The 27,480-nt window shown below is 30.3% G+C and overlaps 1 pseudogene; it reads right to left on the bottom strand.

Moving 5' to 3' along the window:
- Positions 1–27,480, bottom strand: part of LOC113388474 — a 146,210-nt pseudogene that overhangs the window by 12,741 nt on the left and 105,989 nt on the right.

Here is a 27,480-nt window from a genome sequence, read left to right on the forward strand (position 1 = left end):
TGCCATCGGGCAACCTTAAGGACCCTAATAAATTTCACACTATCGGGTAACACTCTCACAAGGAAAAGTTCATTTTGAAACCCTTTTCTCTCAAATTTGATTAACTCTTATAATTAGGCTAGGAAAGTCGCCTATAGACGACCTATTATTTTGTCTAGTTTTTCATATAGCTCGTTAGTAAAATCCTTTTTTATTTTATGTCTTTTATTTCAGATTGCTCGTCAGTAGAGTCCATTTTTTATATTATTTATTGCTATTTAAATTGTCTCGATTTGTTTGCTCGTCAGTAGAGTTCTTTTGTCAATTTTTGTTGTTTTTCAGTTTGCTCATTTGTAGAGTCCTCTTGTATTTCATCTTACTTGTCAGTAGAGTCCTATTTTCATTTTACAGATCGTTATTCAATTTGCTCGTCAGTAGAGTCCTTAACATTATTTTATCTAATTTGGTAGTTTACTCATCAGAAAAGTCATTTTTATTATTTTGTTTTGTATTTTAGTTTGCTCATCAGTAGAGTCCTTTCCATTATTTTATCTTATTTTTCAGTTTGCTCGTCAGTAGAGTCTTTTTCAATATTTGATCTTATTTTTCAGTTTGCTTGTCAGTAAAGTCCTCTTCGATATTTTCTTTTCATTTTTAGTTTGCTCGTCAGTAGAGTCCCTTTTTTATTTTGTCTATTTAAATTCCAATTTGCTTATCAGTACAATCCACTTTTCATACTTTAAGTTGTTATTTAATTGTGAAATGTTGTTTTTTTGTAATGTAAATTAAGGTTTGCTCATCAGTAGAGTCCTATTTTTCTATTTTTTTCCTCGTTTTTTTAGTTTGCTCGTCAGTAGAGTCCTTTTCATATTTTGTCTTATTTTTCAGTTTGCTCGTCAGTAGAGTCCTTTACATTACTTTGTCTTGTATTTTAGTTTGCTCGTCAGTAGAGTCGTTTTCATTATTTTAATTTTCCAAATATATGTTGAATATTATATATTAAATTGTAAAAATAATTTGACCTAATTTTATTGTTTGCTTGTCAGTAGTGTCCTCTTTTTTTGTCGCGTACTTCAGTTTGCTTGACAAAAATATAAAAAATAGATGAATAATAATAATACAATTATTATTATTATTATTATTATTATTATTTTTGTACTTTCTTTACAATTCAATCATCCCCAATACTTTCTCATCGAACAAAAGAAGTCACCCCAATATCCGAACCAAAAGCTTTCATCTGTTTCCTCGCGCGGCCGATAGGGGGTCGCATAGCCCTTTGTATCGCTATCGAACGCTTTATTATAATTCTTTAAATAAAAATATATAATTGAAAGGCCCTTTTTTGTGTTTTGATCACCGACGCTACTGACTACAAAGATACAGACACACATAGACAAGCTGACCGAATATACTGACAAATGGCAGATCAGAATCAATCCGCAAAAGACGGAGGCAATTTTATTTACAAAGAGCCGAAATGCCACGACTAGACTGACTGACTTGGACAAAATTAAAGTATTGGACTGTGAAGTTGAGTGGTCGAAGGATGTCAAATATCTTGGTGTGACCCTGGACCATAGACTCAGCTTCACAAAACATATTATTACAAAAATTGGACAGGCTTACGGGATGTTAAATCTGCTGAGACCTCTCTTGAACCAGAACAGCCCGTTAAGCGTGAAGAACAAACGGACACTTTACTTGACACTAATAAGACCGATACTGACATACGCCGCTCCAGCATGGAACGCGACGACTAAGACCAACTTACAGAAACTACAGACATTACAAAATAAGACACTACGAATAGTACTTAACAAAATAAGGGACCCACTGACTAGACATTACTACTCTTCAAAATACATACACGAACAGACTGACGTACCGACAATACTTGACTACATGAAAAAGCTTACTAAAAATTTTTACCTAAAATGTGGGGATCATCCTAATATTAACATCGCGGGCCTCGGCCAATACACAAGAGACGATATTTGGTATGGCAATCACGCCATGCCAAAATATATACTGATTGACCCATAGCAGTAAACGTAAATTGGCTCGATACAAATTTTCTCCCTTAGAATGAATAAATTTTTATTATGTTTTTCTTCTTTTTGTGTTATTATGTGTTATTATAAATAGTGCTATGTGATTTTTTTTGGGGGGATAAATTTTCATTCCTCTTTTTTTGTCACACAAATATTAATTTATTTATATATTTTGAATTAATTATTGTTTGTAAAATCAAATCCAATGAAGGATACAATACCTTCGGGTAAAAAACCCATGTTATAAAGTGCAATGTACATCTTTTTATATACTGAAATATATAGTCTTTGAATTGAAAAAATTTTTTGTGTTTTGAATGCAAAAAAATGTAAAAGGAAAGCTGATAAGGGTCCTTTTGTTATATGAATGTCGTAGGGTCAGAATAAAATCGAGAAAGAAAAAGTTATGAATGTAAATCGAAATAATTTAGCAGTAGTATTTGAGAAATATAAGAATAAATTTCTTTAGTAAAAATGATAGAATAAATAATTATAATATTTATTCTGTACGTTTCGACACTAAGTTCGCATTATCATTTAGTTATTAATTCGCTAAATTAATATTAAATGAAAAGTTTTTCAAATACAAATGAATTATGAAGTTTTAAATGAAAAGAAAATTTTTGACATTCATCACTCTGAATATAGTAACAAGTAATACCAATATAAGAAAAACAAACAAGTGTTGCCTGATGTACAGTTTTATTGTACATTATTTTTTTTAGTAGGTAAATAAGTACAGGGAACTGAAAGGGGAGATTTATGACAGGATATTAATCGTATAGCTTAATAGCTTAATTATTCTGAATAAACAAGTATTCCTTTGCATTTTTGAAAATACAAATTTAGCAGCTAAAATTCGAGATGTGAAAAATGATCTGCAAATATTTTAAAGACAAATACCCATGTTGTTTGCTCGTCAGTAGAGTTTTTTTGTTGTTAGTCTCATTTGTATCTTTATGTAAAAATCAATGTATGTATTTAAGACAAATAAAGCAAATTTTCAAATTAAAAAAAAAAAAATTGTTGTTTAGTCTTGTTTTTCAGATTGTTCGTTAGTAGAGTCAGTAGAATCCTCTATTGATACTTATGCCAAGGTCCAATTTTCTCGTTAGTAGATTCCCTTTTTCATTTTCTAAGATGCTCGTCAGTAGAGTCCTATTTTTATTTTTTGTCTTAAATTTCAGTTTGCTCGTCAATAGAGTTCTATTTTTGTTTATTTTTGTCAGTAGATTCCCTTTTCTATTTTCTCTCTTAAATTTGAGTTCGCTCGTCAGTGGAGTCCTATTTTCTAATTTTTATTAAATATGAATTGGATCATTAGTAGAGTCCTTTTTCTATTTTTTCTTGTAATTCAGTTTGCTTGTCAGTAGAGTCCTATTTTTGTTTTCTGTCTTAAAATTCAGTTTGCTCGTCTTTAGAGTCTTTTTTATAATTTTGTTTTCATCGTCAGTATAGTCCTATTTTTTTATTTTTTTCTTAAATATGAGTTTTATTTTTGTTTTTGTTTTAAATTTCAGTTTGCTCGTCAGTAGAGTCCTTATTTTTTGTCTTATAATTGAGTTTGATCGTCAGTAGAGTTTTTTTTTCTAATATTTGGTCTTGTATTTGAGTTTGCTCGTCAGCAGAGTCTTTTTTTTACTTTTTGGCTTTTTATTTCAGTTTACTCGTCAGTAGGGTCCTTTTTCTACTTTTTGGTCTTTTATTTCAGATTGATCGTCAGTAGAGTCCTTTTTTCTACTTTTTGGTCTTGTATTTAATTTTGCTCGTCAGTAGAGTCCTTTTTTCAATATTTTGGTCTTGAAAAAGTTTGCTCGTCAGTAGAGTCCTTTTTTCTACTTTTTGCTCTTGTATTTCAGTTTGCTCGTCAGTAGAGTTCTTTCTTATAATTTTTGTCTTGTATTTCAGTTTGCTCGTCAGTATAGTCCTCTTTTTATTTTTTAAATTATTATTAATAATTTCATAATTTGATTTGTTCGTCAGTAGAATCTTCTTTTTATACTTATGGCGAGATCCAGTTTGCTCGTTAGTAGAGTCCTTTTAATTATTTAGTCTTATATTAGTTTGCTCGTCAGTAGAGTCCTTTTCATTATCCAGTGTTATTTTTTAGTTTGCTCGTCAGTAGAGACCTATTTTCATTTTATGTCTTCTATTATTGCCATGTCAGTCATATGTGTCTGACGCTAAGAATTTAAAATTCATTTAATCAGAGTCCATGCTTCTGATCCGTACAGAGCCATGTAATTATTACTACTATTTCCCCTATTTACTATTTTTAATTAAAATAAATCCCAAATAGCAAGTGAAATTCCCCAGTGCCTTTTATTAGCGAAAACGTTCTAGCTACAGGTCAATAAGAGTCATATCAAAAGACAAGGATAGAGTCATACAGACACCGCTTGCGTGCGACAAGGACGAAGCAATAGATTGTAATCCGTGTGCGACAGAGACACGCGCATTTGTTATTGTTGCTCTCTCGCTCGCAGGAAGGAATTCTGATACAGTTTCTCAAATTGTTAATAAAACAGAGGTTCTCAAAGTAATAAAAAGATATGCAAATTTCTATTTATGTTGTGTTAACATAATTTCATTTTTGATTAATGGTGATAAATATTGTGTGTGAAAGAATAGAAAGTTGAAATAGAAAGTGTTTGCGTTAAAATGCAGTAATGGTGTCGATTTCTAGCCGAGTTTTTTTTGGAATGACGAATTAAATATTGTGTGTGTGTATATATATATATATATATATATATATATATATATATATATATATATTTACGATATTGGTTTGTGATGGACGCCTAAACTACTGAACCGATTTTGAATTTGTTTTATTCACCGTGTGCTTTTATATACAACTTAGGTTATAGGCTATCACAAATCACACTTGAAATCACATGAAAATCACATTTCATTTGATTTTGTGCTTTTTTATTTGGTGTCTTTTATTTTAGTTTGCTCGTCAGTAGAGTCCTTTTTTCTATTGTTGGTCTTTTATTTCACTTTGCTCGTCAGTAGACTCCTTTTTTCTATATTTTGTCTTGTATCTCAGTTTGCTCGTCAGTAGAGTCCTTTTTTCTATTGTTGGTCTTTTATTTCACTTTGCTCGTCAGTAGACTCCTTTTTTCTATATTTTGTCTTGTATCTCAGTTTGCTCGTCAGTAGAGTCCTTTTTCTAATTTTTGTCTTATATTTGAACTTGCTAGTCAATTCAAAAAATCTAATATTTTTGAACAATTCAAAACGGCAAAAAATATATTCTAATGTAAAAAACTAGTTTTTATATATTAGACATTCATTAATTTAAAATAATTAAAAACAATTGAATAAAAATGTCTAATATCAGATATTTATGTAAAAACTGAAAAAAAACATTTATGCTTGGTGTTGAAAATAAATAATTGATGACAATGGCAATAATTGTGCTAATAAAAAATAAATTTAATATCATTATTAACTTCCCGCAGGGTAAGTTATAGTAATCGTTCGAAAATCGAAATTGAAATTTTCTACATTTCTTCACGTTTGAAAGGTTTCTGGATATTCTGGCATACCTTAGAAAAAATGGATGTATGTATGTATGTGTGTGTCTGTATGCATGGATACAATTTTTCGTCCATGTTTTCGGGCGCACGAATCAACCGATTTGAATGGTTCAAAAAATATTCGATTCCTATTGATAGGGCGATGAGATAATTAGTTTTTGGCAAAGGCAGTCCAGCTGTTTCGGAGATACCGTGCTAAATGTGCAAAAAATAGCACTTTTTGAGAGAACTAAGCATCTGATTTGAATGATTCAGAAAACTTTCTGCTTATTTTGACAAAATAATTGGTTTTGAAAAAATAATATTTCAAAAACAAAATTTCCAAATTTTTTTTTGTATATCGAAAATAATTCAGATTTTAATTAATAAACTAATTCTGGCTAAAGTCCTAAACATACTTTAAATAAATAATTTTAACTTTGTAATTCAGTTTTTATAACTCTTATAAATATTAGACAATGTTATAATATTAATAATAATCTATTTGAAAACTTTTAACTTTCTCGAATATTTCATTACGATACGGGAAGTTCGAGCAATTTGCCTTAAGGCACGATGCTATACACAACTAGTTTAGTCGAATTTCATACCAAGATATAAATACCATAAAAATAACCACATACAAATGTCTTTTCTCGATAAATATATCGTCCTAAAATTATCATTTTCTACGCATTATTTATGATTCTCTGTCAGTGCGATCGAGAAACTTGTTGAATCACTCGTATTAAAAATAAATGCAACAATAGAATAGGAGCCGACGCTGTTTCTTGCATGTGCACACAAATAAATCCATCTATTGTGCATTCTGTATTTTGTATATGATTCACCCTACATATTGCGCATCACACAAAAGGTCCGTGCCCTACACGACGTGCACGTGCAATGCACATACATACTGAAAAACCGGCAACTTGACATAGGCTAACTTCACATATATGGAATTATAGACTCACTTCAGATGTGTAAGAAATACATAGGCAACTTCACATAGGTATAGGCTAACTTCACATGTGTAAGAAATACATAGGCAACTTCATATAGGTATAGGCTAACTTCAGATGTGTGTGATTTACATATAGCCAACTTCGCATGTGTATGAAATTGATATCAATAACTTCAGATGTGTATGATTTGCATGGGCAACTTTACTTGAGTGTGAAAACTTGAAATACATAAATATTATATTATAAAGTTTTTTGATATTGAAACATGTTTATTAAATAAACTAGTGGGGCACATGGCATCGTGCCTTAAGGCAAATTGCTGGAACCATACCAAAAATTATTTTTTTTAAAAAAGATTAACATTTTTGAAAAAAATTTACTCTGAAAAAATTAGATGTTTGAGAAACTATAAATTTTTGACAAAAATTTACTATTTTTTTTAAAAAAGACTTTTTGAAGAAAAGTGTATTTTGAAATACTTTGGAAAATCTGAACTTTTTTTCAAAGCAATCGTACTGCTTTAACTGCATAAAGACGAAATATCGAATCGCGTAAGCGCCGCGTCGGCGTCTAACGCATAAACATTGGTACGGAACCCATAGAAATGTAAACAAAATTTATACTTGTTGTTAAAATCTCTATAAAATATCTGATAATTCGATGTGCATATGTTTAATGATCATTTTTGACCGCCAAATGGCATTTTTTTACATTTTTTTACTAGATCTCCAAAACCGCTAGATCTGCCTTCAAGAAAATTTGATCACTTCTTCATCTTGTTAATACAAGTAAACTGTTTTTTGAATTATTCAAATCGGACGCTCTGTTCTCTTAAAACTGAGTTACCATTTTTGGCACTTTTTGCCCCATATCTTCGGAACGGCTAGACCTGCCTTCGCCAAAAACAAATCAGCACGTGTCCTTATCAATGCGATTCTAATGTTTTTTGAATTATTCAAATCGCTTCATCCGTGTTCCCGAAATCGTCGACGAAAATTTTAAAAACACATACATCCATTTTTTCTAAGGTATGCCAAAATGTTCAGAAGGTTTTGAAACTTAAAAATATATAAAAATTTTCATTTTCGATTTTTTTGCGATTACTATAACTTGCCCTACGGGAAGTTAAAAATGAATCATTATTAAAAAATCTTTAGTGAAAATTAGGAATAATCGAACAGGTTTCAATATTATACATTTTTTTATTAAATACTTTGCGTTATGCCAAAATGTTCAGAAACCTTCAAAACGTCGAGAAATGCAAAAATTTATATTTTCGTCTTTCGGTCCATTACTATAACTACCCTACGGGAAGTTAAAAATGTTATTTTGATTTAATATTTTTTATAACTAATTATAAATTAATTTCCACACATTTATTTCAAAACTTGATGTAAAAAACGTTTTCTAAAAATTTTAAGCGTTGGAAATATTATCTGTGATTTATATTATATTTATTGATAATAAAATTAATATCAAATCGAATAAACTCATACAGGCGCAACACACACTGGTCTTCTGATTTGCTCTCTCTCATACACAAATCTCTCTATTCGCACACAATACATACATACATACATACAACGAGATCTGTTTATTTGTGTGCGGTTGTGTGTCGTGTTTAGTGTTAGTGGCACTCAGCTGATGCAAACCGAATTCCTGCGCGACCCTCCGACCGATTATTGTCAATATTGTATTCGACAAATACAGGACACCAGTTGAATCGTAAACTGTCAACAGCTGTTGGAATTAAATTACTGCTGTTGTTTTGACATACATAGCAGTAATAATATAGTAGCAACTTTAAACTAGTGGTGTATGGCATCGTGCCTTAATGCAAATTGCTGGAACTTCACGCACCGTAATTAAAAATTCGAGTGATGACATTAGAGAGAATTATCAGAATTATGCTTGGTTAAGTCAACGAGCAATTCTTGCCGCAAAGAATAGTGATGTACACGCACTGAATTTCACCATTCAATCAAAAATTGCTGGCGATTTGGTGACATACCAATGATTCCGACTGGTCTTCCGTTTGATTCCAAACGATTGCAATTTCCAGTTCGCCTTGCGTTCGCAATAACAAGTCTCAAAGCCAATAGCTTAGTGTTTTCGGGATAAATTTCAAATAGATTATTTAGAAAATCATTGTTTTTCACATGGGCAGTTATACGTTGCCTGTTCACGAGTTGGAAAACCATCCGCTTTGTTGGTATTAACGTCAGATCAAAAAACAAAAAATGTGGTTTACCAAAGAGCACTTCAATGAAACGGATAATTTGCGGATCACTTTCATTTACTTAGAGAAGTTCAACTAAAAAACACTTCATTTTTGTAATCGAAATAAATTCATTACTGTTGTGTAATAACATCAAATTTTTCCTTTTCAAATATAAAACAAACAAAAAATGTCTTCATCTTTCTCACGAAACCATCTGGTGGCGAAACGGAGTTCGTCGGGTTTGCTAGTTTATTAATAATTGTATTTTACTTTGATTGTGTAAACATGTTTTATTGATATATTTTATTATTTATATTTAATTATTGCTTAAATATTAAATTTATTTCATCTTTGAATATGTTTATAATATATATGAAAATATATTTTTTATGACTTTTTTGTTTTGTTTGTTATGTTTTGTTATCATTTCACATAATAACATTACAGATTTATTGTAACAATATTATATATAAATTTATCTTAGAATTAAACCTAAGAATTTGGATTTATCTAGAATTGAACCTAGGGGGGTAAATTTTCATGCTACACTCGTCGCGCCTCTATAGCAAGAGCAGAAAATTAAAATTAAAATAATCGAAAAGCGATATGATTGCTATCTATTTATACTTGTTTATCTATGCTGCATAGCAACCATATGGCTTTTGTCAATATTTAGTATGGAAAGTTCTTCATAACATGGCCTTGCCGTAACATTTTTCTGTTATGCGGCATAATCGGTCACTAAAGTGAAAACGTACTAATGTTATTTTGACATTCAAGGTTAGTTTTGACAGGTAAAAGTGTCAAAAAATTAAACAATCACTCGCAGCCTCTGGATAGTTTCGATAATGTAATAGCAAGTGTAAATGCAAATCTCAGTGACATGTTTTGTCTCATATGGCAACACTGAAGTACCTCTTAAGTGTTGCCATATGAGATAAAACATGTCACTAGGAATTGCATTAGGCAGTTCAAAAAAATTGATGCACATGCATTGCAAATTAGATAGACGTGAAGTCAGTCTAATGTCATTTTGACTTTTCTACTATTTTGAGGTTAGTTTTGACAGTTGAGAGTGTCAAAGATTGAAATAAACACACAATACACAAAAAAATAAATGAACGTGGAAACTCCTGGGTAAGTTATAACGATTAATTGAACTTTATAATTATATCTAAATAATACAATGTAGTGTTATATAATTTGAGACAGTGAAATGTGTAAGTCTCAGGTAGATTCCCTTCGCACAGCTGCGAAATAGAAACTTTTAGATTTATATATATATATATATATATATAAATATATATATATATATAATATATATATATATATGTATGTGTGTATGTATATATATATTTGTGATATAATTATACGATTCAGCATGAAAGGGACCCACAGTAAGAAAATTACTAGGAGGTAGTAATACCTAGATATTTCTCTTCTTATATATATATATATATATATATATATACATATAAATGTAGAAATTATGGCAGAGAGCGTATAAAAAGTGGTTCTGTATGCGCACGGGGTGAGAAAGCGAGACAACGATATAAACAACGTTCTGTCCTTGTCGCTCGTAATGGACGAGGTCGTTCACCCGTTTTTGTTAGTAAATGCGTAGATTTTGTATAAATATACGAAATGTATATATATATATATATATATATATATATATATATATATTATTATAAATCGTTGGTAGTTTCATCCCTTTTATTTAAAATTTATTTTTTATTCAAATAGCTACATAAAAAAGAAGAACAGGACTCTACTGACGAGCAAATTGGAATACAAAACATATAAAAAAATCTCTATTAAATATGAAACTGAAGTACAATATAAAGATTAGGGAAATATGACTCTACTGCCAAGCAAACTCAAATATAAGATTAAAATTGGAAAAATGGACTCTACTGACGAGCAAACTTAAATATAGGATTAAAATTAGAAAAATAGAACTCTACTGACAAGCAAACTTACATAAAGACAAAGAATAGTAAAATAAGTCTCTACTGATAAATAATACAAAATATATAATAAAAATAAATCTCTATTGAAAAGCAAACTGAAGTTCAATATAAAGATTAGAGAAATAGGACTCTACTGACAAGCAAACTCAAATATAAGACAATAAAATAAAAAATAGACTCTACTGACGAACAAACTTAAATATTAGATTAAAATTAGAAAAATAGAACTCTTCTGACAAGCAAACTTACATAAAGACAAACAATAGTAAAATAAATCTCTACTGATAAATAAAAGCAACTGTCAAATCCCGACGCCATTTTGAATCAACTGTCAAAAGTAGATAACATTATTTAAATATTAAATTGAGCCGGTATTTATTTGTCAACTGTAAACTATTGCAATTTTTTTTAATTATTTCGTTTAATTATAAGAAACTATTGAGTATTAATTTTAAAAAAATAATGCAACAAATATCACAATAGAAACTGTCAAAACCCGACGCCATTTGCCAAAATTACATGACATTATAATTAAACTGTAAAATTTGAATGAATTATTTACTTGTCAATAGTAATCTATTGCAATTTTTCGTTATTTAATTTTATTAAATATAAAATACTTTAATTTTATAAATATAAAACACATTCGAGTATTAACAATTAAATAAATAAATATTAAAAAATAATAACTGTGTCAAATCACGACGCCATTTTGAAACAATTGTCAAAATTATTGACATTATATTTAACTATTAAATTCTTAATTGTCAACAGTTCTATTGCAATTTTGAATTAGTTCTAATTAAATTTTAATTTTTAGTAGTTAAGTTTTAATTTAAGTAATAATTTAGTAATTAGTAATAATAATTTCACACAAATAATAATATCTACTGTCAAATCCCGACGCCATTTCGACCCAACTGTCACTTGCATCCAACTGTCAAATCAGACCGACATTTTATTTGCTCCACTCTATTTTTTACAAGAACGTGTTTAAATCAAACTTCATTTTTTCCGTATGAATTATAAATTAATTTGCACATACGTATTGCAAAATTTTCAACAAATTTGCAATTCAAATATTTACGCGTTTCGTGTAAAAAAACGCTTTCTAAAAGTGAAGTTTGCCACGATGCAAATATGGGAGCGTGATGCAATGATAACAAAAATTAATAATTAATGAAACAAAATTCTAAATCATTTTTTTGATAAGTAGAAATATTCGTTGTATTGTTAAATAATTTAGTAAAGTAAACCAAAATGCGGCATGCATAAATTTAAAAAAAATAATGTATATGCAATTTTGGACTTGTTGCGTTATTAAACTGAATTATATAATTTCATCTGCCAAACATATACTGTTGACTGTATCTGTTGCTTTTACGTTTTTGAAATCGATCCAGCCGTTTTTGCGAAAACGTTTGAGATTTACTGCAAAAAATCTGTTTACACACATACACATACTTTTGGTCCAAATCTGTTTCATTCGATTCAGAATGGCTTGAAACGTCGAGGAGAAAACATAAAAATAGCGAATCGGATTTTTTTATGAAAACAAACTTCTCCTTCGGAAAGTTAATAAAAAATATTTATAGAAATATATAAAACTTCAAAAACCTTGTATAAAACATGATTGAATACTGTCAAAATTCATTCTTATAATGATGGCTGGAATGTTTCCGAAACGTATGGATGTGAATTAAACTTTGTACAATTTAATAACTGTAAAATAGTTAATGTTTAAATGTTGAACATTTGAACATCATCTGTGCGTTTATAAATGCGTAAATCTTCATATTAATTTAAAAATAATAAACAAGAATGTTTTAAATCATCGAATGGGAACACCGTGAAGTTCTTCAAAGTGGAATTTAGTTTGACGTTTGTTTTTTAAGACGCACATATGCGTATTGCGTAAAAACCAAATATACAAATTATATATATATATATATATATATATATATATATATATATATATTCGTATATCCCGTTTTATTTTATTCGAAGCATAATCTAGTCTTCCAAAGGTCATTGCTTCAAAACACACGCGCCATTACTATTCCGCTCGTTTAAATCCCCTAAGCCCAGACGTACGTCTCTAAACTTATCCTTTTCCATCGCATACGAATTGTAAGAGACGGCGATAACAACAAACTTATACGCACATACGTCTATAGCTCTATCTCGTTTCATTGCGTGGAGAGTGAGCGTGACAGGGATATCAACAAACAACGAACCAAAATGGCCGACCTTAATGTCAGTGAAGACAAAATAGGGATGGCGAAAAGTTAATGTCGAATAAAAGTGAAAGAATTTATATTAGTGATTAGGAAGATTGGTAATTTGCATCAACCGAAATTTAAATGCACACACTTGAAGGTTGTATATGATTTTAAGTATTTTTAAGCGAAACTATCTTGAATTTTTTGTTTATTTTTCTGGATTTTTTTGCTTATTTTTCTTGAATTTTATGCTTATTTTTTTGATTTTTTTGCTTATTTTTCTTGAATTTTTGTTATTTCCAATTTTGAGATTATGATTGGTATTAAATTGATAATATTTTAGAGTTGGAAACGTTATTGCAAAATTTTGGATTTGAAGGTTATGTTTAATTTTATCTTTTATTTAACCCTAAATTTTCACTCTTTTACCCCAAACACCTATTTGGCGAAAATTATTATAATAACACAATTTTTCATCTCAGTGAACGTTTTCGACTGAATTTCAATTGAGATTTTTTGAGGTTATGAAAAATGGCAATTTGACAAAAAAAAATTCACCAAGGATTATCCAAGTCTAACACTTAACTTCACTTAGGGTAAGTTATTGTAATCGACCAAAAATCGAAAATGAAAATTTTTGCATATCTTTACGTTTCAACACATTCTGAACATTTTGGCAAACATTAGAAAAAATGAATGTATGTGCGTGTATGTGGATACAATTTTTTGTCAACGATTTCGGGCCCACGGCTTAACCGATTTGAATGATCCAAAAAACATTCGATTTCTACTGATGGGGAGATGTGTTGATAAGATTTTGCGCAAGGTAGGTTCAGCCGTTTCGGAGATACAGAGCAAAGAGTGCAGAAAATACAAATCGAGTTTTTGAGAGAACGGATTTGAATCCGATTTGTATGATCGAAAAAACATTCAGTTCGTAATGACGGCGAAAAGTGGTTATAAGTTTTTGACAAAGGTAGGCGGTTTCGGAGACGCAAAGCTAAATGTTAAAAAAAAATGGCAGTTTTTGAGAAAATTAAGAGTCCGATTTAAATGATTTAAAGAAATTTCTGCTTGTTTCAACAAAATAATTGCTTTTAGGAAAAGAATTGTTTCTAATTTTTTTTTCAAAAAATATTTTTGTAATTTATTTTGGATTAAACATTCGAAAATTGCCCTGGCTAAGCACAGTCTAAGCGCCACTCTGGTACAAATGTTTACCCAAGTGCGTTTAGACTGTGTAGGTACTGGTGCACTTTTCCAATTTTGTGAAAACTATTTTAAAATGTGAAAATGCCGCCAAGCTGAGCACAGTATAAGTGAAAATGTCGCACAGAATTATTTGCAAATGCGTTTAGACTGTGACTATACGGGAGCACTTTTTCAAGTTTTGTGTAAATTGGGCAACTATTTTTTTTTAAATTGAATTCGAAATGAAATGACGATTGTTAATGTAATAATTGATTTATGATTTACATTTGATTTGCTCGGATATAACAATAAGATAGCAAAAATAATGAAAGTTACAGTATTTGTAATAATATATTTGAAAACGTTTAAAATGTCTCGAATATTTCATTACGGTACGGGAAGTTCCAGCAATTTGCCTTAAGACCCGATGCCATACACCATATATTTTCCTTTTACATCGATCTATTTCTGCTCAGCACTAGTTCTCCGGTGCAATGGCAGAAAATCTACCGTTCGTTCGCAATGAGCGGCAGAAAGAGCGTGCGAGCGGCAGATAATATAAAAATTTGTTGCCGTTCGTTGTTGTTATTTGCTGTTTTTTTCTGTTTGTATCCATTTTCTATTTCTTTTTTTATTTTTGTAGTTTTGTTGTTATTGAATTCATCTAGATGCGCAATCGGAATAAACCTGAACGCAATTAGGAATTGAATTATGGAATAAATAAATTATTATTGAGATTGGATATGTATGAAGTTCGTGTCACGATGTTGGTTCGCGATGGACGCCTAAACTGCTGAACCGATTTTGAATTTGATTTGTTCACTGCGTGCATTTATATCCAACTTAGGTTATAGAAAATTTTGAAAAATACATTTAATATAAAAATATATAATTTTTATAAATTTCCATAAATTTTGACAGTAAACACTAAAATGACAAATGGCAATATTTAAGGAAACTTCGAGAAAAAACTAAAAAAAAAAAGACAGTTCAAAAAATATATTATTCTTACTAATTGAAAAAGGAACAGCAATATTATAATATATCCAACAGTTATATCCAAATTAGGCAAAATGCTATATTCAAAATAACAGAAATATATAATGTTTATAGATTTAAATACATTTTGACAGTTGTAAACTAAAAAAAGTGAAATGTCATTTGTCAATATCTATGAAAAGTATTAAATAAATAGATTTATAATTTATATTTACTTGATTTGCTTACTAAATTAGTTCGGATACCAAAACTTCCTCAAAACATTTAGATAGATCACAATAAAAAAGCGACATATTGAATTTAACTTTAATCATAAACAAAATTTTGACAGTTCAAAAAAATTGAAATTTATACTAAAAATATTTTTTATGGCAAAAAAACGTTTGCCGGGTCAGCTAGTATATATATATATATATATATATATATATATCTTATATGAAATTCTTCTGTACGAGTATATGATTTGATACTTCTCCTAAACGGTTATTCGGATTTTGATAAATCTTTTTAGAGTTTGTCAAAGGAAATTTTTAAGATTTAATGGACGATAAAACTATAGTAATATTGTAGAAATAAATGGCAAAAATTACAAAACAACACCTATAATTGTTTGACATTGTTTGACATTTGAACTGTCATCTGCTAGAAATGTCAATTCACTTGAAATTTGAATTTAGCTGAAATTATGAGCCTAGATAATATTAGAATATAATATACAAGAAAAATGTAATGTCTACATTATTATTGCCGAAAAGCAGCTGAGATATGTGCCAGAAATTAAAATAATATAAGATACAGTATATGCTTCGCAGATGACATTATATAATTCAGTTTAATAAATAACGCAATAAGTCCAAAATTGCATATACATCATTTTTTTTAAACTTATGCACGTCGCATTTTGGTTCACTTTACTAAATTATTTAAAACACAAAAATTGTTTCTACTTATTAAAAAATGATTTATAATTTTGTATCATGGGTCAAAAATTCATTTGTGTGAATATAATTAGTTAGTTGATCGTAGATATGTTATCTGTTACAAGTCGTTCGATATACTGTCTTCTGCCACACCAACGATCGTCGATGTTCGAATTCTCTAACCACTTGAAAACTTCAACTTCTTCAATTTCAAGTGGTTTTCAAGTGGTTAGAGAATTCGGACACCGACGATCGTCGGTGTGGCAGAAGACAGTATATCGAACGACTTGTAACGGATAACACATAACGCTAATTTAGGTTTCCATATTTTAAATTTTAAATTAGAACACACTGATGATGAGACAAACCTAGTCTCGAAACGTTTGTGAAAATTATTATTTAATCAATTAGTGCAAAAAAGAGTGTTGTTTGTTCATATTTCCAAATTAATATATATATATATATATATATATATATATATATATATATATATAATATTTGATCGTTTCTATTTATACCATCGCAAGTCTTATTACCCACCGCGCGTGTGCGGATGTACATTTACATTCGCGTTTCTGTTCTCTATAATGTATATATATATGATAAAGGGCCTTTCACAAACACGAACACGACTATGTTCACTCCGTATGCGTGTTTATGACGCAAGGCCGGCCGACACACAACGGAGTAGTCGATTAAGTTTGGAGGCCGCGCGATTAGATATCCTTCTACTATATACGTAGGTGAAGTGACTTAAGGTGAATTCACTTATTATTAGAGCGAGGGAACGCCTTTTATTGTTCTAACTAAGGTTAAATTGGGGATAAGAAAGTAGTGACGTTTTAGATTGTATGCAACTAGTGGTGTATGGCATCGTGCCTTTAGGCAAATTGCTAAAACTTCCCGTACCGTAATGAAATATTCGAGAAATTTTAAACGTTTTCAAATATATTATTACAAATGCTGTAACTTTCATTATTTTTGCTATCTCGTTATTATATCTGAGCAAATCAAATGTAAATCATAAATCATAAATCAATTTATCTCTACTAACATTAACAATCGTCATTTCATTTCGAATTCAATTTCAAAAAAAATAGTTGCCTAATTTACACAAAATTGAAAAAGTGCTCCCGTATAGTCACAGTCTAAACGCATTTGCAAATAATTCTCTGCGACATTTTCACTTATACTGGGCTTGGCTCGGCGGCATTTTCACATTTTTCAATAGTTTTCACAAAATTGGAAAAGTGCTCCGGTACTTTAGCAGTCTGAACGCACTTGGTTAAACATTTGTACCAGAGTGGCGCTCAGACTGTACTTAGCCTGGGTAATTTTTTGAATTTTTGGAAAATAAAAAAAGATGTAATATTTTTTTATCCTCAAAAGCAATTGCTTTGTCAATACAAGCAGAAAGTTTTTTAGATCACTCAAATCGGACGCTTAGTTCACTCAAAAACTGCCAATTTTTGCACATTTAGCTCTGTATCTTCGAAATGGCTGGAGCTGTATTTGCTAAAAACTAATCTGCACATCTCCTTATCAATACCAATCGAATGTATTTTGAATCATCAAGTCGACCGATTTGTTCTCTCAGAACCTGCCATTTTTCAACTTCCCGTAGGGTAGTTATAGTAATGGGCCGAAAATCGAAAATATTTTTTTTTGCATTTCTCGATGTTTTGAAGGTTTCTGAACATTTTGGCATACCTCAGAAAAAATGGATGTGTGTGTGTGTGTTTTGTATGTCCGCAATTTTTCGCCCACGTTTTCGGGCGCACGGATCAACCGATTTGAATGGTTTAAAAAATATTCGATTCCTATTGATAGGGAAAAGAACAGATTAGTTTTTGGCAAAGGCAGGTTCAGACGTTACGGAGATATGGAGCAAAGAGTGCAGGAAATAGAAATCGAGTTTTTGAGAGAACGGATCATCCGATTTGTATGATCCAAAAAACATTCAGTTTATAATGCCCGATTTAATTGATTCAAAGAACTTTCTGCTTGTGTCAACAAAATAATTGCTTTTGGAAAAAAAATGTTTTTTAATTTTTTTTTTCAAAAAATATTTTTGTATTTTGGATTAAAAATTCAAAAAATTACCCAGACTAAGCACAGTCTAAGTGAAAATTTCGCACAGAATTATTTGCAAAATTTAGACTGTGACTATACGGGAGCACTTTTTCAATTTTGCGCAAATTAGGCAAAATTGTCAAAGATAAGATATTAGTACAGAATTAAAAATTTAAAAATCCGGGCACAAGTATTTAATAGAAAACGACACAAATGTGTTTGTTTTATAAATGTATTTGAAGAAACATTTGTCAAGGTCTTCTAACAATAATAGCATAGTGAGCGGAATGCAATAATTGGAATGTAATATATACATACTATATATATATATATATATATATATATATATATATATATATATTATTATACATAGATATTAGTAACATTGAAATATGTATAAGGTAGTGACGTAGGAACAGCTGACAAATCTAATAAGCAGGTGCAACCTTCAACATGGATTTGTATTGCATATATATATAAATATATATATATATATATATATATATATATATATATATGTGTGTGTGTGTGTCATGTTTCAAACAAGGAATTTAAATAAAAACTCACAAACTCAAAAAAATTCGTGATATCCTCAAAGTTTTAAAAATTCAACATAGTTCTCGAGAATTTAAAAATTTTATACACTGTAACATTATTTTATAAATTATGATAATTTTATAAATAATTATAAAATTATCAATTATTTTTACATTTCTTTTAGTGTTTTAAATAAACCAAACGTCATAAGTTTCCAACTTCGAAATATTAAAAATTGAACAAGATTCCTAACCTCAAAATTTTGATGTCATAAAATTAACAAAATCTTCGATAAATTTGGAATATTGAATATTCAATAACACTAAACAAACAAATCCAACAAGATAGTTTAGCTTTAAAAAAAACTCAAAATCAAAATACAACCTCAAAATTAAAATATTTCGCAAAATCCTCGATAACCTCAAAATTGTAAAAAAAGCATAACCGTCGATAATAAACTAAAATTCTTCTTAACCCAAACTAAAAGTCAACAAAATACGCGAAAATCTCAAAATTTTAAAAAATATATAAAAATTGTTATAACTTCACAAATCTAAAAATTCAATAAATACAAAATGCAAAATTTTAAAAATCCGCAAAATTCAGGATAACCCCAAAATTTTAAAAATTGCAAAATAATTCACGTTATTTAGAAAATATAAAACTGAAAATTATAAAAAATGTTACAAAATTTACATAAATCTCCAAATTTTTAAATTTAACAAAATTCCCTAAATATATAACCATAAAACTTACAATAAACCCGAAATTGGAACAAACTAAAAATATTAAAATCCCACATATTTTCAATATAACCTCACAATTTTATAATTCTTTATAATTTCAATTTTTTAAAAAATCCAACAAAACTAAATATGACCTTCAACTTCCTAAAATTTACAAAACTCATAATAAACTCAAAATTTTAAAAATTACAAAAAAAAATTATCAATAACCTCAAAATATGAGAAATTCATCAAAATTCACAATTATAACCTCAAATAAAGAAATATTATGAGGAAATTGAAGACAAAGAAGACTGAAGAGTTATATAAAGATATTTTAATTGTAATAGATATTATATTAATGAAATAGTCAAATGAAATGTATATATAAAATATGAAAACTGTTTTCATAATCTCTCATACCAGGCACCTCGGTCCAGCCACGTATTTTTATGTAATCTTCAAAAAATTCACCAAAACTCACAATAAACTTGAGATTTAAAAAAAGTGAACAAGAACTTGATGACATCAAAATAAAAAAAAGTCAACAAAATCAAGAATGACACCAAAATGATTCTAATTCACAAAATCTACAAAAATCATAATTTTAGAAATTGTCATAATCCTCTATGAATTAAAACTCAAACATATCACCATATATACATATAATAACCGCAAAATTATCAAAATCCACACAATGATGTACTTTTGCTTACGTAGTTATAGAATTTATTAAATCCTCCTTCAATAATTCAGGTTGTTGGGTTAAAATTCAACCCTTGTAGCTGTGGACTGTATTAAATATTGATTTGTTTGTATATTATGTATTTGTTGCAATTCTAATAACAATCACTGATTTGTTACGGAGTTATAAATGAAGAAGGATATATTTATTTTTATTTGTTATTTACATGTTGTTAAGAGGACTTTACTTTTTGAAGTGAACAACTAGTTCAATTAAAACACTCCGCTACCCCCTCTACCAGGGGTAGCAACAATTCCGTGTAAAGCTTAATGCCCTGAAGTTTGTCACCTTCATGGCCAATATAATAAAACGAAAAGACGTCCGAACAGATGTCACAATTAAAAAACAACTTTCAACTACAATTCCACTCACCCTTTTCTTCCTCGGAAGGCTCCTATCTCCTTCATCAAAGTCCGGCACAATACCTTCGTCCGAACCCAATCTCTGCTGCGGGTTCCTGCTGCCAGAACCTCCAGACTTCTTGGAATAATCGTGCAGATTAATAGAATGCTGCAAATTCTGCTGAAGGTTCTGCTGCTGCGTATATTGCAGATTCCAAGTGGGCGTCTGCTGTTGCTGCTGCTGCTGAAGATGCTGGGGATGGGGGGGCGTCAGTGGCGGCGACGGCGTTCCTGATGACGAACGCCAGGACGAGTCGGAACATGAGGCTGCTGGTGATGCTGGGCAACGGCGCCCGCCCCAGGAAGCAGCAACTGGTAGAAAAGATGAGTTGATCATGGGGGAGGAAATTTAAAAGTTTTATGTATGGTTTGTTTTTTCAATTTACCGTTGTGTGGTGAGTGTGGTGAGCACGAGAGGCTCATCAGGACGAGGGCGGCGTTGCACTCGTCCATAGAGTCCTCACCGACACTGCGGAGAACAGGAGGTCATCATGGGATTGGCTCGGTCTGCGTTTACGGGACCTGAAATTGAAAAACAAAATGGTTAAATACTTGTGACCTAACAAGACTTAACTAGTGGTGTATGGCGAAATGACGATAGTTAATGTTCTGGAGATAAGTCCGAAAGAAGATTATTAAATGCAACTTCACTTAACATCATAAAGTCTGAAGAAGATTATTAAATGCACCTACACTTGATATCACAAAGTCCAAAAGAAGATAATTAAATGCAACTGCAGTTAATATCACAAAGTCCGAAAGAAGATTATTAAATGCAACTACACTTAATATCACAAAGTCCGAAAGAAAATTATTAAGTGCGAATGCAATTAATATCACAAAGTCCGAAAAAAAATTATTAAATGCAGCTACACTTAACATCACAAAGTCCAAAAGATGAATATTAAATGCAACTACACTTAATATCACAAAGTTCGAAAAAAAATTATTAAGCGCAAACGCACTTAATATCATAAAGACCGAAATAAGATTATTAAATGCAACTACACTTAATATCACAAAGTCCGAAAGAGAATGATTTACATTTGATTTGCTAAGATATAACAAGATAGCAAAAATGATGAAAGTTACAGTATTTGTAATAATATATTTGAAAACGTTTAAAATTTCTCGAATATTTCATTACGGTATGGGAAGTTCCAGCAATTTGCCTTAAGGCACGATGCTATATCACTAGTTATTTACATGCCTAGAACGCCCATTAATCTTGCGAGGCTTAAATGGGGATGGAGACTTTTGACAAAAAATCACAAAATATTACGTGCTGGAGGGGGGGGGGTGAGGAAGGTCCAGTAATATATCACGTTTTTTTTAATTTTTTACTTAAATTAAAAAAAACTCTCAAAAATTTTTCAAAATTCTAGGATTTTTTCAAGGTATTAAAAATAAACAATAATTATGAACGGAGTGGGAAGGGGTGTTGAGGAGAGAGGTGAGGGTTGAAAAATCCTTAAAAATCGATCACGTGATTAATGGACGAAACTTAACACTATAAAAAAAATCTGGATTATATAACTTCAGGGCAATGTATCAAATAAAAACGAACATAAAAGAAAAATCTGGAAAAAGGCCATCATTATTTCATAGACTGTCTTAAAGATTTTTTTCGCATAAGTCAATATCAATTTATATATATATATATATATATATAATCTCGCTATCTATAAATATGCAATTATTTATTGTGATTATCATGTCTAGACTTCATGAATACGAAATTTGTTTTGTGCTCATTATTGGAAAACAAGACACACGCAATTTTAAGCCGCGACATGAACAAAGATAATAAATATACTAACTCTGCCAGAAACTGATTGTATACATAAGGATCCCAATCCATGTTTGTTTTAAACACAACTTCACTTTATTTTGTTTTCTATATTTATTATTAAATATATAAATTAAGTATGTTTTTAAAACACAAACAACCTTAACTTCACTTTTATTTATTTATGTTAAAATTAATTTAACTTCATCAAATTATCACGCACTTCGTATCGGTCACAAATTTCTTATTGGGTAACACAGTACTGAAATTAAGTATCTGGCAACACAGTTCCTTTTCACTGAATCGTGTTTTATTCAACTAGTTTTTAAAATAGTAATTATTGGAAAATTTTGATGAATCGTTATTATGAAACGATTTTTTTCAGGCAATTAAATTTTCACAAATATTTGGAAAAGAATTATCAGGCACTTGAAAGTTTTATTGTAATATTTTTATATAAGATAACGAAAGTTTTGTGCATCAATGGGTTGTTCTAAAAAATAGTTCATACGTCATTTCGATGAGTTACACCTTACATCCTTCACATCAGGCAACCCATAATATGTAAATCAGACAACCCCCAAAATTTAAATCAGGCTACCTTTGTCACAAAATTTATATCAGGAATTTCATAAACAGTTTGTATGTCTAATATTGCTTAGATAAATTATTTATTTAAATCAGGTGAACACTTGTAAATCAGTCACAAAGTTTTGATCAAGCAACTCTTAAATTTCCATAAGTCACAAGTTTTAAATCAGGCAACACATAGATATTATAAAATGTACATTAGACAACTCGTAAATCGTTTTTATGCACATATTAGTTCTGAAAGTACCTGGCGAACATTTGAAAACCGGTTGCAAAGTTTAAATAAATAAAGCACTCAAATATTTTTATTAAGTCGTTAGATTTATATCAGGCAACACCAAAATATTAAAAAAATTACTAAGAATCAGTTTTTGTGATAATTAAAAATTAAATAAATTCACACAAAAACCACGATATCACGGGATTCAACTAAAGTTGAACAACTAAGTTGAAGGATTTGCATCAGGCAACACTTTTTTAGAAAGTTCTCATCAGGCAACCCTTTTTAGAAAGTTCTCATCAGGCAACCCCATATATTAGTACATTTACATTAGAGATAACTAGTAATTAGTTTTTATGCATTTAGGAAAATCACTTGTAAACTCTTTGTAAACAAAATCTTTCATAAAAACCACAATATCACAAGATTTAACCAAGTTAAAAAATTTACATCAGGCAATACTTTTATTGTAGAAAGTACATATCAGACACTTCATATATGTAAGTGTTTATAAACGCTTGTAAATTTTTATATTCAAGTTTTTATCACTTTATATTGAACCGAAACTAACTTCACGTCAATTACTTCTTTTAACATTACTAACATTTTTCAACACTAACACCTTAACTCTCTTTAACTTTTACAATTTTTACGTCCGTTTCGCAACTCTAATATCATTTGACTGACTGACTGACTGAATAATATATGTATTAAAGGCTACCATGACAAAACGATATTCGCGTATGAAAAACAAATGACGTAACGGCAACACACACACAAATACACATCGAGTGCAAAGGACAAGAGTGTGAAGTTTGTTGCGGGTGTGTGTGTGAGAGAGACATAATGCGTATGAACGTGGTTGTGCCGCAGAATCGCCAACATCAAGGTCGCACGGGGAGGAGATTTGCAAGACGACGCAGTAAGGAAAATGGGAAAAAATAAGGAAAAATCGATGGAGGAATTATTGACGACCTGCGTGTGCGAGTGTCAAAATTTATTACTCCGAGATGAATTACTGGGAATTTTAATTTGGTATTTCAATTTTCAAAATTGGAAAATTTTGAAGGTTATGTAGAAACTACTGGAGCGGCTTGCGAAAAAATTACTAGAGAGAAAAAAGACTTTACTGAAGTACTGAAGAGTAAAAAAGAACTCTACTGATGACTAGAAAGGCTACCAATGATCAAGGGGCTCTACGTGCCAGACAAATTTTGATAGAATTGAACTTTTCTGGCGAGAAAAAAATAATTGTATTAGCGAGAAAAAATAACTCTACTAACGACTACAAAATTTTTGACAAAATAAAGACTTTATTGATGAAAAAAAAAACAATTGTATTAGCGAGGAAAAAATAACTTGACTGATGACCCATATTTGAAAGTGTTCTAATAAAGTGTAAAAAACACTATTGATAAAGAAAAACGAACTCTATTGACGAGCAAAAAAAAATAAAGAAAAGACTCTACTGACGACCAAAAGGACTACGACCGAGAGGACTCTACTGACTCTACTGATGACCAAAAGGGCTCTACTGACGACCAAGAAAAGGACTCTACTGACGACCAAAAGGACTATACTGACGACCAAAAAGAGAACTCTACTGACGACCAAAAAGACTCTACTGACGACCAAAAGGACTCTACTGGCGACCAAAAAATTTGCTTCACATTCACGTTATGTATTCCAGTTTGCTCGCCAGTTGAGTTCTTTTTAACTTCCTGTAGGGTAAGTTATTGTAATCGTCCAAAAATCGAAATTGAAAATTTTTACATTTCTTCACGTTTCAGAAGTTTCTGAACATTTCGGCATACCTCAGAAAAATGGATGTGTGTGTGCGTGTGTTTGTGTGTGCGTGAGTGTGTATGTATGGGTTACAATTTTTCGTCCTCGTTTTCGGGCGCACCGATTCACCGATTTGATTCATTCAAAAAACATTCGATTCCAACTGATACGGAGACGTGCTGATTAGTTTTTGGCTAAGGCAGGTCCAGCCGTTTCGGAGATACGGAGCAAAGATTGCAGAAAATAGAAATCGAGTTTTTGAGAGTACGGAGCATCCGATTTGAATGTCTCAAAAAACATTCAATTAGTAATGATTGGGAGAAGTGGTTATTAGTTTTTGGCAAAGGCAGGCCCAGCCATTTTGAAGATACGGAGCTAAATATGTAAAAAATAGCAATTTTGAAGAACTAAGCGTCCGATTTAAATGATTCAAAGAACTTTTGCTTTGTTAAACAAAATAATTGATTTTGGAAAAAAAAATTTGTTCCAATTTTTTTTTTTTTTTTTTTTGGTTTTTGTATATCGAAAATACTCCAGATTTTATCTTTAATTCTTGACTATAGTTCTAATATACTTTACAAAATAATTTCAACTCTACAATTCAGTTTATATAATCTTTAAATATTAGACAATATTACAATATTTATAATAATCTATTTGAAAACATTCAGTATTCCACGAATATTTCGTTACGGTACGGGAAGTTCCAGCAATTTGCCTTAAGGCACGATGCCATAATTGCCTCAAGACAGAATTCCACTTACAGCTAGTTCATATTTCAGTTACCTCGCCGCTCTCCTCTTTTCGACACACTCATCGAAACAAACAAATCATAAAATGCGCGAAACACGCGCGCTTACGCACTCGTATTTACATTATCGTGTGTGCCGGCGATTCTCGTGAACAAATGCGTAAGAGTAACACACAAAAACATCAACATCATCATCATCGCGGAAATAACAATATAACGACGGCGTAAACACTAAACACATACGCACATTCGCACATACGCACCCACACACAGAAACGAGGTACCGGGAGCACGTGGCGAATTTTCGCGGTCGAATCGCAATAGACCGGCACACGTGGGGTAAATAAATATACATATGTACTTTACTACGCATTGTTGAGATGATAATAGTATATGTATATATATATATATATATATATATATATATAGTATGTATGTATGTATAGATTTGTAAGCATGTTGTTTATTTATCGCAATTGTGAGGCCGGCCGGCCGCTGCTGATAACATGTTGATAAAGTAAATTAAGTTCAATGAATTAAACAACAAATTTTCCAAGCAACACTCAAAAACACATCACACGTTTCAAAATTTCCACAGTCATAATAATAATAAACTCAAATATCACAATTTTCAACAAAACAAAGAAAAATATTGAAAACAAATCAACTATATCTTACATATAAAATTCTTCTGTACAGATGTATGATTTGATACTTCTCCTAAACGGTTATTCGGATTTTGATAAATCTTTTTAGAGTTTGTCAAAGAAAATTTTGAAAATTTAATGAACGATAAAACTATAGTAATATTGTAATAAATAGCAAAAAATACAAAAAACTACTTATCATTGTTTGACATTTGAACTGTCATCTGCTAGAAATGTCAATTCACTCGAAATTTGAATTTGGCTGAAATTATGAGCCTGGATAATATTAGAATATAATATACAAGAAAAATGTAATGCCTACATTATCATTGCTAAAAAGTAGCCGAGATGTGCCAAAAATTGAAATAATATGAGATACAGTATATGTTGACAGATGAAATTATATAATTAAGTTTAATTAATAACGCACTTTCAAATGCGTGCATGTCGCATTTTGGTTTATTTTACTAAATTATTTAACAATACAAAAAATATGAACTAATAGATTTTACAAATTAATTCACCTAAGGTTTGAACATAAACAATAATGTTTATTAAATTATTAGTGAGAAAAATGTACTTTAGAAAGTATAATTGCCAAAAAGCAACTAATATATCGTACGAGATTATGAAAATTATAGACTAAATTATTGAAGCAATTGTGTTGTGTGGTAAAATCAAGTGTGATATTGTTTCTTTTACCCCAGATACTATATTATTATTTCCTGAATTTCTTATGCTAAGACCATAAATGAATCACAAAGGCAGGGCATCATCAAATAGGATTTTGTATCAAGAAGTATAGGATAGCATATTAACAAATTTTGAACTTTTGAATTGTAGACGGGACAACGTCTGTTGGGTCATCTAGTATATATACATACATATATATATATATATATATATATAATATCTTTCTTATATATAAAAATGGAGCTCGACAAAATGGTAGGTATGATACGGCTCTAAAACGGCTGAACCGATTTGGCCACTTTTAGTCTTGAAATATTCATGCTAATCCAGAGATTGTGGGAAAGGTAAAAAACTGTTTCAGAATCGTGCAAAAACTTCACATTTTTATAGAAGCGTAATTAAAACGAAACAATGGACGGCAACTCATACGTCAAGTGTCAAATGATTTTGACAGATTATGTTCGAATAAATT

Source organism: Ctenocephalides felis, unplaced genomic scaffold (genome assembly GCF_003426905.1).
Source record: "Ctenocephalides felis isolate EL2017-DRISC unplaced genomic scaffold, ASM342690v1 CF-g0.4_SCAFFOLD_03572, whole genome shotgun sequence".
NCBI lineage: Eukaryota > Metazoa > Arthropoda > Insecta > Siphonaptera > Pulicidae > Ctenocephalides > Ctenocephalides felis.